This window comes from Sphaerodactylus townsendi, linkage group LG06 (genome assembly GCF_021028975.2).
Source record: "Sphaerodactylus townsendi isolate TG3544 linkage group LG06, MPM_Stown_v2.3, whole genome shotgun sequence".
NCBI lineage: Eukaryota > Metazoa > Chordata > Lepidosauria > Squamata > Sphaerodactylidae > Sphaerodactylus > Sphaerodactylus townsendi.
This window is the reverse complement of record NC_059430.1, coordinates 101,754,243-101,773,690: the sequence shown is the minus strand read 5'-3', so window position 1 is coordinate 101,773,690 and position 19,448 is coordinate 101,754,243.

Sequence of the window (19,448 nt, the reverse complement as noted above, 5' to 3'; positions counted from 1 at the left end):
TCCAAATGTATGGTATGGCATTCTATAAGGGTGTTGTCACAGAATTCGCCGTTATTTCTTTTATGCTGGCCTGTGGTTATAGCTGACATTCAATCCACCATGAACATTAAATATGATCACGGATGTCACGTCAACACACAGGACAGTGTTTATGGATGCACAAGGGATCAGAGACACAACTGCTACTATCCAGGCATAATGTTTCAGGCATTTCTTCTCTATACACTAAGGACAGATTGATCCAATAGAACTGCCGTGGCTTCCTCCAAAGCATCCTGGGACAGGGAAGGGCCTGTCTGTAGGGATGAGCTGCTGACCCAGCAGCACCGTAAGTAGAGCGCTGGAACACCAGCGCTCCTACGATCTTCTGGTCGCACCGCTCCCCCACTCCTCACCCCCCGATGAGTCACGGGTCATGAACTACCTGGATCACAACCACCGGGTGTCCCAGACAAAGGGACAATGGTCTTGCCCCCAGGTGAGGATTAGGCCCAGATGCTGATGCTCCTCTCCGCACGTAGCAGCCAGGTGAGATCATGCATCACATGATGATCTCTCAGTCTCCCGCTCTCCCGCTCTCCCGGATTTCCCCCCGTTCCGCCCTTCTACACGCCCCCGCTAGAATCATAATAAAAGGTGCCAGGAACCAGCACGCCGGGCTTGAGAGTCGCTTAGAACCACATCGGACACCACAAGCGGCTCCCGCTGCTGGCGCTCTCCACCAGATGTTATCACCGCGTCTCGTCTCGTTCTTGCGCTGACCTCGTGGCACGACTACACCTGTCAGTTCTAGAGAACCTCTCACAGAACTACACTTTCCAGGGGTCCCTAAAAACAGAATGTCACTATTAAACTCTTTTAAATCTGCATCAGACACAGGTGTGTGTGTGTGTGGGGGGGGGATGTCACTCACTGCAAGATTTCGTGTACAGATTTATTTCTTCAAACCCTGCTTTCACTTTTCATCCTTTCTGCAGCAAGTGAGACCACTTCTAGCACAATTTTAATTTTGCTTTGCCAACAGAGTGGCAGATTTGCCAGTGAGTACAACTTTGCCCTGGACATATTTTCTTTGCCCACAGCCAGACTCCCTCCCAATACCATCCATGCCTTCTCCCTCACACACACCCCTTCCATATTGCTAGTTCCTTCAAGTGAGAGAAAAGAAGCTTATTCACCCTCTGCATTGATGTATCAATATCTGGACATAATAATAACAAAGTGTGCTTGGAAATAACAAGTCTCTTTGTCCTCCAGTGGCAGCAGCAACAGCAGGGAGTGTTTTTTGAGGAGAGAATATCATGGTCCTCTCCTTTAGCAATGTGTGGTCCAGGGAATTGCTTTGCTATTTCATTTGTGGAATGGTTATTTTTGGAACATTAATATCGATAAAAGTACAGTTTAAAGACTAAGCCAGCAATCTTGACTACCAAGTGAAATGAGATCTGTGCCTATAAGAGTAAGTGCCTTTGAGAATAAATCAATGAGCGGTGTTAAGAGAACAGCATGCCCAGAAGAAAAACTGCATGCCCAGAAATGAGTGCCTCCTCATGTGTAAACAGAAAGCCGTGAGGAGCCCCTCCCTGCAGTCAGCCCACTGTGCAGAGAAGAGTCTCAAGGTAAGTGTTCCATACATAATGGGCCACAGAGTTGCCAACCTCCAAGCGGGGCCTGGAGATACCCCAGAATAACAACTGATCTCCATACAGCAGCAATCCTTGGAGAAAATGGCAAGCTCAGAGGGTGCATGCTGCGGCATCATATCCCATCCTCCCCAAACTCCACCTGTCTTCTCCAAACTCCACCTAGGATGTACCCCCAGATTTCCAGGAATTTCTCAACTTGGAATCGGAAACCCTGCAGGGATACCATACAACTAAATATATAGTTATTAAAAACCATTACAGTTAAACATTGGGGGATCTCTCATACAACCTTCGGCTGAAGGTGGTTCAGTATTAGTTAAGGGTGAAAGATTCAGAGCCGAGCATTGTGGGAACCGGAGAATTGCCTTAAATTTAGATTTAGAGTTTGGATTTATATCCCCCCTTTCTCTCCTACAGGAGATTCAAAGGGGCTTACAATCTCCTTGCCCTTCCCCCCTCACAACAAACACCCTGTGAGGTAGGTGGGGCTTACATATTAAAACACATAATATTTGTTTACTTTTATTTTACAAAATGTGCTCCCCTTTCTGCTGTCAAAATGGCCATTGAAGCACCTGAAGAGTAGACAGAAATTATTGTACCTGCAAAATTTGCCACCTCTGCTGCTTTTCTTCCAATCTCCATAACAAAAAAGGTGGGGGGTTGCTGAAGGCTAGCAGATACCCTCCTATCTTATTCAGCTCTGTTGAGTAAGCAATACTCCAGGCAACTGGGCAAGGGACTTCTAGTGAATTTGAGATAGATGTTTCTTTTAATTTTGTTCCTTCCAGGACGTCTGCATGTCAGAGATACCTAATATAGGCAAGCTGCCAACTTGCATATAGTTATCCCTTCCACATTGTGACTTTCCCCATCACGGTTTTGATATATTGCTGGTAATCATAAGAAATTAAATGGGAACCCTGGGGGAATTTTGTGGAAGCCACAGACAACATGTGAAGGCCAGCAGACAACACAGAAATGCATAAAATATACGTATAGTGTTGTATAATATCATCATATTTTATATTTTAATACCATAAATACAAGTTCTTTTCAAAAGCTAAAATAAAATAAAAATAAAAACTTCAGACTAATTCTCTGGTACAAAGGGTGGGCCAAAAATTTTTATGCGGATCTCCAGTTCACAGGGTGTACCACACCCCTAACTCCAGCGATGCAGAAGGGATGACTGTATAAGCAAAGATTCATTTGGCCCCTGTTCAAAATGCAATCCCTTTACAGGTCAGTTGTTAACACTACTCGAATCTCCATTTCCCAAGTTTCGTAGCCCTTTAGGATGAGAGGAGAGAGAGTAAGAACAGAAAGTATCTGGGTGAACCACCAATATGTTCTGAAGACGGTACCAGGAATCCTTTTCGGTCTTTGCATTGCCTCGAATCAAAGGCCAAAGTTGTTTAGGAGTGCTAGAAAGAGCAGATGGCATGGACAGATGGGAGGAAGAGGCATCCGTTGCTCTAAATTACACAAATAAACGATAGAGTGATTAAAATTACAGCCCCATTTTCAGTTCTGGGTAAAACCATAAACATTTAGGGGGGAAGTTCAATGGTGGGGCTGTTGAGCTTTCAGGATTTTTGCAACAGAATCACTGGAGAATTTTTTTAAAAAAAATTACCCAGCACAGACTTAGTTCTCCTAAACTCAATCCTTCTGTGTATTTTAGCTGCACACACGAGTACAGAAAGGGGCTGGGGGAGTTGAATCTGTGATATAATCATACCGCTGTTGCGCACCTACATGGTGCTTAGGAGTGTTCCAAATGTTGCCAATTGTCTCCATGATATTTTGCACAACTGAATCGTTTTAATGTTGAGGGTGGTTGAGTACATACCATCCCTCTTGCAAGTTTATAGCACAGACCCTATTTGAAATAAGTCACAATGACAACAGACTATAGAAGAAGGAGAAGGAGGAGTTTGGATTTATACCCTACCTTTCTCTCCTGTAAGGAGATTCAAGGTGGCATACAAACTCCTTTCTCTTCCTCTCCCCACAACAGACACCTTGTGAGGTAGGTGGGGCTGAGAGAGCTCAGAGAGAACTGGGACTAGCCCAAGGTCACTCAGCAGGAATGCAGGAATGTAGAAACACATCTGGTTCACCAGTTAAGCCTCTGCCACTCAGGTGGAGGAGTGGGGAATCAAATATGGTTCTCCAGATTAGAATCCACCTGCTCTTAACCACTACACCACATGTGAGAGAGGCAAACCACACATGACAGAAATAAGTAAGTACCGCTCTTATTCATAGACCCATCACCCAGAAGTTAAGAAAGAATATTCATGACGATTTTACCCTGGTCATCATCTCACAAAAGTGACTAGCACCTGCTTGTCCCATCCTTTTGCCATAAAAGAAAATATAATCCATCCGATCTCCCGGCAGTTCTAAGAACAAAGGTTATATTAGTGCAGCCTTTTGTTTATAGAAAAACATCCCTGAACCTCTGAAGGTATACCTAAAAGTTAATTTTCACATGTATGTTTAAAAGAACAGATCCTTCTTGACACACACCAGTTTTATGCCTAATAAAGGTTTTGGATTGGATTGGAAGAACAGTTCCTTTGAGGGAAAATATTAGAATAACTTTTGTGTGGAGGGATTGTCAAGCTATTTAGAAAGCTAGAAAAGTACTGTTTATCGCTGATCTTAGACCTTGTAGTAACCTTGATGAAATACCTCCATTGTCAATGACAGAATCCCCTATGTTACTAGGCTGGGCAGAGAAAGATTAATGCCCTTTCTTCTCAAGCAGGTGACACCCCCCCCCCCCGATAATTATCTTCATAGCTATTTTAATCCTCTGCAGCATGAGTGACGGCAAAATGATTGACGCAGAGCGATTTGAAAGCATCCCCATTTCCGATTTCAAAAACCTTTCCCTAAAACCATGCTAATCCCTCAGGCTGGCCTGAATTCTAGAAGGCAGAGGGAGCTTTCAGCCTGGACACATGGTCAGCCTGCAAAGCCCTCCAGAGAAAAAGAGAGAGAGAGAGAGAGAGAGAGAGAGCAGTCGTGATTATTTCACTAGAACATTTAGTAGAGCACAGATGCCCTGAGAGTGGGATTTTTTTGGGAGGGGAAGGCGGGTCCCAGGCCCCTTGGAAATATGGGGGGGTCTTAGAGAATGCACATTCAAAAAGGAAAGGAGGATGACTAGGGCAATGTAAACCTTTAAGAAGAGCAGTGCAGTTTGAAGAAGCAAATCCCGCTCAGTTCAAGGGGATTTATTCCCTCTGGTTTCTCATGCTCAGAAATTACTGGGGACTGACAACAGCCCTCTTGGGATCCCTTCAGCAGATGCAACAGCGTCTCTGCTTTCTCCCTGAGGAGGGAAATCAGCAGGTATTCCCTCAAGTTGCCATGGCAGCCACAGAAGAATTTCTCCCGATTCTGGCAGGGCAAATTTTCAAGAGAGTTGGCCTCGAGCATCATTTGCCCTTGGAAAATCCCTCTGGCAAACTCTGTGTAAATCGGCTGCAAGCCCTGCAGATGAATCAGCTACCGCCTTAACTGATTAATGGGCGTGGGATGGATTTTGGCAGGGGGCACAGGATAATTGCGCTCAATTTTCAAAGCGTTAGGAAGTGATATTGCCAAAGAGAAAGTATCAAATATGAAAGTTGACTCTTCCCCGCCCCCCCCCCCCAGGCATAATTTTTGCTGATTAAATTGTGGGATACACAAGCAAACGTGGGATCACCAAGACTACTATATTGAGGCTTTGATGATATGCAGATTTATTTAAATGGAATAAAGGAATGAAAAAGAACTGGCACATTTGCTGTGAGGTGTACCAGGCAATGGGGAAACATGGCACTCCAGGGTCACAGGAGAGAGGCTAGAAGTGGGGTGTTGCACTTAGGAACCAGGGACTGGCCAGGCAGACCTTCTCTTGCCAGGTGTGCAGAACTCAGCCAATGAAGCTCTTTGCAGTTTATACAGGTGAAACTATTTTGTGCTGAATCTAACCCTTGATCCCCCAAAGTCAGTACTGTCTACTCAGACTGGCAGTAGCTCTCTCCAGGGTCTCGGGCCAAGGTCTTTCATATCACCTACTGCCTGGTCCTTTTAACCAGAGATTGACCTAGGGACCTTCTGCAAGCAAAACTGAGGCTCTTCTTCCACAGAGCCATGGCTGTCCCCTGGACAAATGGGGCTGACTTACACTGAATCAGACCCCTGATCCCCCAAGGTATTATCTACTTGGGTTGGCAACAGCTCTCTTCAAGGTCTCAGGCAAAAACCTTTCACATCACTCACTGCCTGGTCCTTTTAACTGGAGATGCTGGGGATCGAACCTGGAACCTTCTGCATGCCAACTTCATCACAGCCACTCCCTTTACTTGGACATAAGAACAATTTTCTGTAGACCAGCTTGCTGCTAAAAGGCTGCAGGTTGGATGATTTGCAACCTTCCTGGCAGTGGTGGGATCCAAAAATTTTAGTAACAGGTGCCCATGGTGGTGGGATTCAAACTGTGGGTAGCGCCAATGGGGCTGGGCCGGGCACGACGGGGGCGTGGCCGGGCATTCCTGGGTGGGACTGTGGCAAGGACACAACCGCTGCACCGGTCCTTGGGCGGGAAACAAATGCACGCAGGCGCAGGCTTCCACGCACGCCGGTGCACCTCCTGCTAGACTGCTTCAAGTTCTGCACGCTACTGCTGAGAGGAGGGGCGTAACTAAGGCAAAAATCACGTGGCAAAATCACCAATTAGTAACCCCCTCTCGGCACACACAAATAATTAGGTAACCTACTCTTGGGAACCTGTGAGAACTTGCTGGATCCCACCTCTGCTTCCTGGCATACGTTACCCACCTTCCGAGCCGGGCGAATCTGAGGGCTAGGAAGTAAAAGTGCTTTTTATTTATTTGATGACCCTCCTTTCTCCAGGAGACTCAAAGTGAACGCTGCAGCTTCTGTTTGCTGTTTGAACCCCAGTAATGCTTGACCAGCCTGAAGATTTGAAAAACACAGATTGTTGCTTACTGGCTGCCGCACCTTTCTAAGGCTTAAGTTGAGCAGATGTAAAGAGGGACACAGCTCTGCGGAAGAGGCCAGGCTGGCAGGTGTAGAAGGCTCTATTCTTTTCTCATACACTTCTTCATAGCCAGCCCTCTTCTTCAAAGAACCATTGCTTCCTGGGGATGAGGTTGCTACTCCTTTGGAAAAGTTGGTAGTGTTTTCTCCCAGGGCGCTAGTGAACCACAAATGGCAAAGAAAGGACCATCACAGTGCAATGTAGGCTAGTCATGTCTATGTGTTCATTTGCAAAGCTGGAAAGAAGGTACACGTGGCCTTTGGGTCTCTAAAGCAACCGCCCTGGAATGCTTTTTTTAAGGATCACCCGAAACATTACAAAATAGCAAGCTCTGACTTCTGTGACATTTTCTGCTCCGTGATATTTTGGCTGGCCCTTGAGAAAAGTTTTTAAGCGGAACTATGGTTGTGTCTGGAATTTTGCTGATGATTTGCACCTTTCCTAAAAGAAAACGGGTTAAAGAAAAGATTCCTTGGACTTCTGTTTGATCAAAAGGACGAGGAAAAAAATTCCTTTGCTCTGATCCAGTACCGTTCCTACCAGGATTGTTTGCACTAGGTAGGGTTGCCAGCCTCCAGGTAGGACCTGGATCAGGACAAGCACTATTTATCACATGGAGCTCAAAGAGTAACTCCTGCTCCAAACTGGAATGTGTCTGCAGTGTGATCGAGTCACAGCTGACTTAGGACAACCCCGTAAGGGTTTCCAGGCAAGAAAGGTTCAAAGGTGGTTTGATGTTGCCTGTTTTTGCATGGGCTAAGTAAATTCTGAGAGAACTGGGTCTGGCCCAAGGTCACCAGCAGGCTTCATGCGGAGGAGTAGGGAACTGAACTCAGTTCTCCAGATTAGAGTCCGCCACTCTTAACCACTTCACCCTGCTGACTCTCAAAATTGGAGTAGCTCTGCCGAATGTTTGCTTATTGTTGCTCTGTTAATTAAGATCAGGAATGTATTTGTCCTTTGATTTAGTACGGCTAGTATTTACTTAGGATGCCCCATGCCCCCAATATTGTACCAAATCCCTCCCTATGTTCCTTTTAAATCAGGTTGCTGCCATCCTTTTCCTACTGAAAACATTCTACTCACAGTCACCTCTTTAGGTAGAAGAGAGTGAATTTCTGTCCCCTGCACAACTATGCAAACTAATCCCCCGTGTTAATCGGAATTCATGTCCAGCATGGTGTAGTGGTTAAGAACAGGTGGATTCTAATCTGGAGAACCAGGTTTGATTCCCAACTCCTCCATGCTCCACCTGAGAGGTTTATCTGGTGAACCAGATGTGTTTCCCCACACCTATATTCCAGCTGGGTGACCTTGGGCTAGTCACAGTTCATTCAGAACTCTCTCAGCCTCACCTACCTCACAAGGTGTCTGTTGTGGGGAGAGGGAGGGAAAGGAATGTGTAAGCCACCTTGAGTCTCCTTACAGCAGAGAAAGTTGGGGTATAAATCCAAACTACTACTACTCCTCACTCTCCTTCTTCTTCTAGGTAGAAGATCCTGCTTTTCTGTGCCCTGCACAACCATGCAAACGAATCCCCCATGTTAATCTGAATTCATGTCCACATGTTTGTGCGGGTGGGTGGGTTATAGCAAAGATCTCTCAGTCACAACTGATCCTCAGACAACAGAGATCAGTTCTGGAAAAAATGGCTGCTTTGAAGGTCTGTGACATCACCTCCCTGTCAAAGTCCCTCTGCACCCCAACTCTGCCTTCTCTAGGTTTCATTGCCAAAGCTTGAGGGATTTTCCAACTCAGAGTTGGCCATTCTAGTGCCCGGGTCTTAGAGACTTGCTAAGTAGCAAAGCCTCTTGAGAGCAAGTGTGGTGTAGTGGTTAAGAGCAGGTGCACTCTAATCTGGAGAACTGGGTTTGATTCCCTGCTCTGCCACTTGAGCTGTGGAGGTTTATCTGGTGAACTAGATTAATTTGTGCACTCCAACACATGCCAGCTGGGTGACCTTGGGCTAGTCACAATTCTTCGGAGCTCTCTCAGCCCCACCTACCTCACAGGGTGTTTGTTGTAAGGGGGGAAGGGAAAGGAGTTTGTAAGCTGCTTTAAGTCTCCTACAGGAGAGAAAGGGGGGATATAAATCCTCTTCTTCTTCATCCGCCTGCCCCTCCCCAGTTGTCACCCTCCCCACCATCTCATTCCAGTGTGTTATGAAGTGGATGCTCTCCAACTAAGCGCAAAGACACAGTCGAGGTAAAGGAGAGTCTGGCATTGCAGGTCCAAAACAACAGAGTGTGTGTGTTGTGGGGAGGCAGAGTTGTGGGGAGGGGAGGGAGAACGTAGGGATTAGTTGCCAAAGCCCAGATAATGAGAATCTCTGCTGCTCCAAAGCCCATTTGTATAATTTAAACCTCTAACCAGGTTTCCTGGAATACAAAGCCCATTGTGATGTCCCTGCGCTCTTGCTAAATCTAGGCAGGTAGGGGAGGGAGTAGGCGGCAGAGATTGAATTCATTTCATAATGAAGGGTGCATTCGTACGCACACATGCTCCTCTGTCTCTGAACGCCCTGGCAAGGTCAAGGTCAGAGCGGGGGGCAGGCATGGAGCCAGTTTCCTAAGACGCAATATGATTGTTCTGTCTCATCTGCAGAATTGTGGTGGTGACTGTCCTGTTTGTTGCTATATTTGTCTCTCCTTCAAGTCACTTTAGAGAGGACGTGGAATGGTATGATATAGCCCAATCTCAAAAGCTAAGCCGGGTTGGTATTTGGATGGAGACCGCCAAGGAAGGTTCTGCAGAGGGGCAACAGGATGAACCACTTCAGCATTTCCCTTGGCTTAGCAGTAGGGTTGCCACCCGCCAGGTGGTGGCTGGAGACCTCTCACTATTGCAACTGATCTCTGGGTGACCTCCACTGAAAAGTCCCTCACCTCCCTAAATCCTCCCTCCTCAGGCTCCACCCCTGAAACCTCCAGGTATTTCTTAACCCAGAATTCAAGGTGAAGGAAAAGAGATTCAAGGTGAAGGATTCAAGGTGAAGGAAAAGAGATTCCACGTAAACATTAGGAAGAACTTCCTGACCATCAGGGCTGTTTGACAGTGGAATGTATGGTGACCCCAGTGCCAAGTAGGGTCACCATACATGGTTGCAACTTGACAGCACATATGTCCATAAAAGCCACATCTATTGTTCTGAATGCTCCTCTGTATCCTGTTCTTCTTGAAGGAAAAGAACAAAAATGGGATATGTTATTGATCATACTTATGTCCTGGCTATTGTGTTGGGGCTCCTGGTGCTCTTCCATCTGAGGGACCAATTCAATTCCTCCACTCTTTGCCTATTTGGTTTCAGAGATACTGCTAGAACTGATAACCCTCAAACCATTCACTGGGGCCCCTAAATGGGCCGCCCCTCCTAAAACCCAAATGAATGAGTCAAATGGCTAGTTGTGGTCCTCAAGCAGTTATAATCAACCTCAAGACCTACCGTACCAGCATGCTCACAGTCTCAATGGCTGCAGCAAGCCCCCAGTGACTTTCTTTAGGGTCTACTTTGAACTGAATCTCAGATCAACCTCTAGATACCATTAGGCACACCCCTGCCCCACCCAGTCCTCTGAAATATGGAGATAAAGGCATACTGAGACAAAAGTGGCACCTGGGGCAACACCCCCATCCCCCACTGCGCCCCACTTACCTGAGCAGGTGGAGGAGGCTGGCAGCGGTCCCAGGCAGTCTGGCGGGACTGGTCCAAGGGGCGCCCGGCGGGCCCGTGGCAGGCTCCCAGCCCGGGTGGGGGCGCCTCTCCATGGGAGGGGCGTGGGGGCAATGTTGTGACTATTCAATTTGCAGAATTGTAAAGATAATATATGCACAGCACTTAGGAGAAAAGTTGTCTTTGAAATGAGCCATCAGGAATAATAAGTAATGACCTCTAATTCCTGCAGTCTGCAAAATCTGACTCGGGGACAACATAGAAACCGGAGCCTTCGACATTATAGCGAGCAGAAAATAAAAATGCACAGAAACCAAATATTTCAAGCATCTGTGAAGTTCCTCATGTGTACCTGAGCATTCAGACTTCCTTTTCCTCCCTGTGCTACTTAGCTTGCAGTCACAAAGCCCTAATTTACAGAATTCCTGAAGCAGAGAGAAAGACTTATTAAGCCAGCTGAGACTACGGCAGCATATACAGGCCACTTAGGGTGCTTTGCAGCTCCCTCCTGCTAGGAAAAACAGATAAAGTCCATTAAAAATGGATTTGCATCTCGCTCTGATCTTCTTTGTGACCCTGTAGGAAGGCTGTTTTCTGGTTGCCTTACCCTGATGGATGATTTTGGCCATGGGTGTAAAACTGCAGGCTGCTTTTTCCCCTCTGTGGGGTTTTTTTCTTTTTTTTGGAGGAGGGGTTTGCCAGGTTAGGCAGGCAAACTCCAGCCTCCAAAGACTCACAGGCATCAACTTTTTGAACGGAAATGCTAATCTGAGCACGGCTTGGGGAATCCTTCTCTTTTTTGCTTTCTGAACAGTGCACATCTTATGCTCTATCCCAGCAGGCAGGCAAGGAAGTGAGCCCAGACAATGTGAAAGGAATCTCAAAGCAAAGGATCAGGTCACCTGAAAAACTGGCATCTCACCAAAACCAGGGAGGAAAGGACAATTAACTCTGGCAGAGAAAGGATGCTTCCCTCTTGCCCCTGGAGGACTGGCTGGCAGTTAGGCAGGGCAGCGGGACCCGACAGGTTCTTCTTTATTCATGCACGGTGTGAAGCCTCCGCAGCCTTTCATGCGCTGGCATCAGCCGCCACAGATAGGTCACGATTAGGATTTCCTCCAGAGAGGAACGATCACGTTTCAGCACAGCAAAGAGCCTTGACGTGACATCCGAGCGCCAGTGAAACACAAAGAGCTGGGAACAGGCCACCAGCGAGTTCCTAGCAGAAGGCAGGCGTGGGATGCCAACTTGGATGGAAGCGGCCACCTCCGTGCCAGGTTCTGTTCTGGAAAGGAACTGTCTCGGGAGCACATTTGGAAGCCTGAACACAAGCAGGCCTGGACTAACACAGAAGGGCAGGGCCGCCTTACCCGCTAGGCACTTTAAGCACTGTGCCTAAAATCTACACATTTTTAGGGTCTACAAAAACAGGTTTAAGGATTTTTTTTACAGAAATTGAGAAAAGCAAAACAAAATAGAGATATTTATTTTCTCATCTACAATACTTTATTCTTTGGGGGGGGGTGGCCCCCATCCCCACCTTACCACATCCCATATTAAAATTATGAAAGAAAGATGCACAAGGGCGAAGGAACGGGAAAAATGTCCAACTTCAAGTTTTTAATGGACATGCGAGGCCCACAGAGGTCGATAAGATAGTTTTTGGAATGATGTCTGTCTGTCCTATTCCAGTTTTATTCCGTGCTCCACCTAGGGCTGCCAGTCTTCTGGGGGGATGTAGACTGTCTAGAATCGTAAATTATCTCCAAACTACAGAGATTAGTTTCCCAGGAAGAAACGGCGGCTTTGGAGGGTAGACTCTATGACAGTGGTGGCGAACCTATGGCACTCCAGATATTCATGGACTACAATTCCCATTGGCCCCTGCCAGCAGGGGATGACGGGAAATGTAGTTCATGAACATCTGGAGTCCCATAGGTTCGCCACCATGGCTCTATGGCATCACATCACTGCTGAATGCCCTTCCCAAACTTTGCCCTTCCTAGGCTCCACCTGCTCATCCCCCCAAATTTGCCAATCCGGAGTTGGCTCATCTTCATCCTGGAAAGAAGTGACTAGTGGGGTGCCACAGGGTTCTGTCCTGGGCCTAATACTATTCAATATTTTTTTATCAACGGATAATGGCATAGAGGGCATGCTAATCAAATTTGCAGATGACATCAAATTAGGAGGGGTAGCTAATACCCCAGAGTTAGAATTCAAAATGACCTGGACAGATGAGAGAGCTGGACCAAAACTAACAAAATGAATTTCAACAGAGATAAACGAAAGATACTACATTTAGGCAGAAAAAATGAAATGCACAGATATAGGATAGGTGACACCTGGCTTGACAACACTGCATGAGAAAGGGATCTGGGAGTCTTAGTAGACCATAAACTAAACATGAGTCAGCAGTGTGATGTGGCGGCCAAGAAAGCCAATGCGATTTTGGGCCGTATCAATAGGAGTATAGTGTCAAGATCGAGGGATGTAATTGTACCTCTCTTTTCTGCATTGGTTAGACCTCATCTGGAATATGGTGAACAGTTCTGGGCACTGCAATTTAAGAAGGATACTAACAAACTGGAATGGGTCCAGAGCAGGGGTAGGGAACCTGCGGCTCAAGAGCCGCATGCGGCTCTTCTGCCCTTGCACTGCGGCTCCACGAGCCGAGCCGCCAGCCCCATCCTTGCCCACCCTGCAGGCAGCAGGGAGACACATCCATGCGCTTCTCAGAATGAGCGGAGTAAAAGGTAAAAAACCCCCAATATATATAGTGTTATCTTTATTTTAAATGTCAAAAATTATTTGCGGCTCCAAGTGTCTTCTTTTCCCGTGGAAAACGGATCCAAATGGCTCTTTGAGTGTTAAAGGTTCCCTACCCCTGGTCCAGAGGAAGGCAACCAAAATGATAAAAGGTATGGAGTCCATGCCCTACGAAAAGAGGCTTAGGGAGCTGGGGAGGTTTAGTCCGGAGAAGTGAAGGTTAAAAGGTGACATGATAGTCATGTTTAAATATTTGAAGGGATTTCATGTCAAAGAGAGAGCAAGCTTGTTTTCTTCTGCTTCAGAGACTAGGACACGGAGTAATGGATTCAAGGTGAAGGAAAATAGATTCCTTCTAAACATTAGGAAGAACTTCCTGACCATCAGGGCTGTTCGACAGTGGAATTCACTGCCTCGGAGAGTTGTGGAATCTCCTTCTTTAGAGGTTTTTAAACAGAGGCTGGATGAACATATGTTGGGAGTGCTTTGATTGAGTCTTCCTGCACTGCAGGGGGTTGGACTTGATGGCCCTTGGGGTCTATTCCAGTTTTATGATTTTATGATTCTGTGATTCTAACCTTAATTCCGCCACCCACAGACACATCACATATAGTATTATTTTCTGCTGCAACCAAAACACTGGGTTTGATTCCCCACTCCTCCACCTGAGTGGCAGAGGCTTACCTGGTGAACCAGATGTGTTTCTGCATTCCTTCTAGGTGACCTTGGGCTAGTCAGAGTTCTTTGGAACTCTCTCAGCCCCAGTGTTTGTAAGTCATCTTGAGTCTTCTTACAGGAGAGAAAGGTGGGGTATAAGTGCAAACTCTTCCTCTCCAGGTGAACTGATCTCTGCTGCCTGGAGATCAGCTGTAATAGCAAGAGATTTCCAGCCACCATCTGGAAGTTGCACCCCAGCTACCCACCTGTAACAATCTGTGAAGCTTCTAATGAAAAGTGTTCAGGGACTGCAGCTCAAAACTAACCTTTACAATCCCCAAGTGCTGAAGAATTTTCACTTTCACTAACATCAGGCTGGTTTCTGGGAGCAATTCAGAATAATTATCCCACCCTGGAAGCCATAAACTGCCTGGCTACCTGAAGGACTCAATCCCATGCAATAGTGTTTATTAAGCCTAACCCTTTGACAATTAACAATGTGTTGACTTTCAAGTCCACCAGAACCATCTTGTCTCCCATCGACATGCACTGAGTTCATCTTCTGAGACCGTTCTTGCAGTGGGGAAACCTTCGCGAGTGAGATGCCAGAGGCAGAGCCTTTTCTGCTGTGGCACCATGGCTGGAGACGGCCTTCCCCCAACAGATTTGCCTGGCACCGACTTTGATTTCTCTTTGAGCATGTCATGCATTAAAGGCTTGGGCCGGTCTTTGATGTTTTAAAGTATCTTGGTTTTGGTTCTTTGCTGTGTACTGCTGTTTATCTGTTTTCAGACTATCCTGAGCTTCATTTTGATGGAATGAGGGAATGAAATTCTTTCAGAATACATCTGTTGTGCTGCCTTCCAGAACCTGCAAAGTCATTCTATCCAGCCTCCTATTGTTCAGTGTCTGCTGTTCAGTTGCATTGGAAGGTGACATAAACACAGTGAAGCTTACAGTCATGAATCCAGAAGGGGCAGAGCTTTTTCTCTTCCTATAGAAATGTACCCTTTTCATCTTCTTGGAGAAGCGATTCTCTCCCCTGCCTAGTACAATAACCACGTAGCCATTTGACCCTAAACTTCCTGTTTCTTCCCTTTCAGTAGCTTGAAGTCAGGTTGCAAAGGCAAGCCCTGAAATGACTTGAAAGCCCGGAAAGCCAATGCAATTTTGGACCGTATCAACAGGAGTATAGTGTCAAGATCGAGAGATGTAATTGTACCTCTCTATTCTGCACTGGTTAGACCTCACCTGGAATATTGTGTACAGTTCTGGGCACTGCAGTTCACAAAGGATACTGACAAGCTGGAACGGGTCAAGAGGAGGGCAACCAAAATGGTAAAAGGTCTGGAGTCCATGCCCTACAAAGAGAGACTTAGGGAGCTGGGGAGGTTTAGTCTGGAGAAGTGAAGGTTGGGATGGGGGGGACGGGACATGATAGCTATGTTTGAATATTTGAAGGGATGCCATGTCGTAGAGGGAGCAAGCTTGTTTTCTGCTGCCTCAGAGACTAGGACACGGAGTAATGGATTCAAGGTGAAAGAAAAGAGATTCCTCCTAAACATTAGGAAGAACTTCCTGACCATCAGGGCTGTTCAACAGTGCAATTCACTGCCTTGAAGAGTTGTGGAGTCTCCTTCTTCGGAGGTTTTTAAACAGAGGCTGGATGAACATATGTCGGGAGTGCTTTGATTGTGTGTTCCTCCATTGCAGGGGGTTGGACTTATTGGTCATTGGGGTCTCTTCCAACTCTATGATTCTATGACTTCTTTACCTTTAAGCAGAGGCGGAGTGAGGGGGAACTGCGCCTGGGACGCGCATGCACCCTGCGCCCCTGGCCACGGCACCATCCACCACTGCCCTGGAATGCCCCCGCCTACTCTGCTGCTCTGCCTGGGGTGTCGCGCCCCACCCGACCCCATTGGTGCTACAACACTGCCTTTAAGAGTTGCAAAGAATCCCATTGTCCTATCTGGGTGCTCCAGGCTAGCCTGATGTCGTCTGACCTTGAAAGACAAACAGTCAGCCCTGGTTAATTCTTGGATAGGAGACCTCCAAAGAAGTTGAGGGTTGCTACGCAGAGGCGGGAAATGGCAAACCATCTTTGTTCACCTTGTACCTTGGAAACCTTCCAGGGTTGCCATAAGTTGGCTACAAAGTGACACACTTTCCACCACCAAGAATCCCACTAGTGGAGGCTTTTCTAGCAAAGAGCTGCAGCAACAGAAGAAGCTATGGACACCCAGGTTCTCCCTTTTATGCAACACAGTATTCAGAAGCCGCTTCTACTAATTTTAGTCGGACTTACTGACACGGAGTGTGCTCAGGACTAGTGTCTTAAAGGGGCAGAATTGCTTTCAGAATCTGCACTTGGCTGCCCTTTGCACTATTAGAGAAAGCCAGCATGGCGTAGTGGTTAAGAGCAGGTGCATTCTAATCTGGAGAACTGGGTTTGATTCCCCACTCTGCCACTTGAGCTGTGGAGGCTTATCTGGGGAATCAGATTAGCTTGTGTACTCCAACACATGCCAGCTGGGTGACCTTGGGCTAGTCACAGTTCTTTGGAGCTCTCTCAGCCCCACCCACCTCACAGGGTGTTTGTTGTGAGGGGAAAAGGGAAAGGACATTATAAGCCCCTTTGAGTCTCCTAACAAGAGAGACGGGGGTGGGTGGTGGTGGGGTGGGGTGGGGTGGGGTGGGGTGGGGGTGGATATAAATCCAAACTCTTCTTCTTCACCTGATACCAGGTGTGGTATCTGTGGGCTGTAGCAATTTTCTTCTTCTCTTCCAAAATGTAGCTGGTTGTGCTGTTTTCTCCTGTGTAATTATGCAGTGGTTACTGTCAACTCTGGCAACAAATCTGGTAAAGCTCCTGCTCCAACTCACAATGTATTGTTATTTATTTTAGCGCATTTGTGTCCTGGATACCTACTTTGTGTACTTTCGTGCACTTTCTAGCCCACAAGTTGAATACTTCCCTTTTTGGACAGTAAGGAATTTGCATCTGGATTTGCTTTTTTAGGTGAGAGTCCTTTGCCCAGAGGGCTATTGGACAAATGCCTCAATTCTCAAAACCCTGGAATCCAGAAGGTGGGAGCCCTTTGCCCAGAAGGCTAATGGGTCAAGGCCTCAAGCTCTCAAAGCCCTGGAATCCAGGAGGTGGGAGCCCTTTGCCCAGAGGCCTAATGGATCAAGGCCTCAAGCTCTCACAGACCTGGAATCCAGGACATGGGAGCCCTTTGTCCAAATGGATCAAGGCCTCAAGCCCTCACAGCCCTGGAATCCAGCCTGGACAGACATCTCTCCAGGCCTACAGGAGCTGACCATGTGGTAGAATTTGTCAAGGACACACACAGGGTGACAACTGGAAGCTGCCAGACAGAATCAGGCCATTTGGTTCTTTGGCTAGTTGTTTATTTATCAGCTGGCAGCAGATTTCCAGGGCAGAAGACTCTTCCAACTGTGCCCTCCACCTGGAGCACCTGGGCACTGAAAATTCAAAGCAGGCATTGTACTGTGGAGCAGCAGTACATGTGTTCAAAACATTTTGTTTATCTCATCTTGGTACTTATTACAACAACCCTGTAGGGTAGGCCAATACAAGGGGATGGGGGAGAACTTGTCTAAAGCAGTACTGCTTTCTTACAATGCAGATACCAGCTATAAACAGCAGGACAGTTATGGCTTCTCTGGACAGTTCCCAACCCAGTGATGCCCCTCTTGGAGGCAGGGTACCTCAAACTGCTGGCAGACATCTGGAGCGAGGAAGGACTAAGTGGATACCTCCTCAGTGCAGCCATTCTTTTTTGCCAGCTGTGAAGGAGCAATAGAAGGCTTTATTGGAGAAAGGAAATTTGAGGGGAAGCCATTTGGTATGCATGGGGGGTAAAGCTGTACATGCCAATATAGTTAGTCTGGTTCTTTGATCACCTTGCGCCCCCCCCCCCCCCCCACACACACACTTAAAGAACACCTAGGTGAGGGTGGGGGGGGGGATAAGGAACTCCAGACTTGGCTTGCTGACTCCACTTTCTCTAAGGAAAGCGCAAATGCTCTGAGTTAAATGCAAAGACCCTTTCAGGTTTCTTGATGAATGACGGTCAGGAAGGGGATCGCCATGGCAACAGCCTCTGCTTGGGAAGGACCAGCAGCCATCAATGGGCCGCCAACTCGTTTTGTGGTTTTGCTGCCCGTCTAGCAGACATTCAGCTGGCGACCCCCCCTCCCCCTCCCCCTCCCGCCCCCTCCCGCCCCCTTCACAGGCTAAGACGTCGCTTCCATTTCACGCCACTGTTCATCAGGGCGAGATCCTCAGAGAAAAGAAGAAGATACCTGACCCCAGCCGATGGCGGACCGCATGAAGGGTTAAATGGCAGCCACACCCTCCTTTGAGCGATGTTGGCGCTCCCTCTGCTGGCTACCTAGGGAATAGTCAAAATGGGCAGCTGAAACTTTTCCTGGCATGGAAGTAAGCCGCATTTCTTTATCAAAGAGACGGCGCGTTTCCCCCACTCCAAGCAACTATGCTTTTCTTTATCACAAAGTCTAGACCCCCTCCCCAAAAGTGAGGTTGAGAAGGGGACCGGTGTGTGGTAGGGCTCTTCAGAGAGCTTGAAGCACAAAAGCAAGATAGTTATTTATTTTTAACGGGTTTTTTTAAACTACTAAACTTTCCTTCTTTTTGAGTTTTAATATTCCCCAGCACAAGTGCATTCAATACCTTCAAAAAGGGATTCAATTTAAGTTGTTCTAACAGTGGTATACTGAAAACCAAACCTGGGTGTAAAACCACCCAAAATACAAGTTTAACCAGAAATGGTTTTATGATCTGGGAATAATCAAAGTGTACAAACATACAGGTACAATAAAAACCAAAGCTGGGTGTAAAAACACCCAAAATACAAGTCTAACCAGAAATGGTTTTACTATCTGTGAATAATCAGAGTGTACAAGCATACAGGTACAATGAAACCATCTAATTTCTTTTCTAATCCCACTTTCTGTGCAAATTTACTTCATTCCATGCACATTTGCTGAGAAGTAAATCTCACTGGATGATACTTAACTGTGTGCAGGATTACACTACTCTGGATGAAGCTCTGCATAGTGGATTAATAGCAAACATAGCAATGGCTTATAGCCCAGAAGTCCTGCTTTCACCTTCCCTCCCCAAATGGTTCTTGCCAGAACAGAGATTCCCACCCTTTTTAACTTTGTAGGCCCCTTGGGAATTCTGATACAATGTAGGAAATATGCCAATGGGCACCAAGGTACCCAGCGGCACCATTTTGAGGACCCCTGCCCTTGACATTCATACAAGTGTTTCTTACTGCAGCCTCGGTAGAAGCATTCATCATTTGTTTAACGAGCAATTTCGGCTAATTTGTTGGTAAAAAATGCCAACTAGGTGGAACTAACCACCTATGGGGCAGGCCCGTAGCCACAGTGGTGCAAAAGAGGACTGAGCCCTGTCAAGCATTTGTCCTGCCCCTCCAATCTATACTAGAGTTGGTGTGAAACCCATTTCAAGTGTAAATTCTCTATGTAAAAAAAAGGGAAGGCGCTGAGGTTAAAAGGTGTGAATCCTGTCATAGATCTTCCACATGTGAATTCTCTATTCAAGGGGCTAGAACAGAAT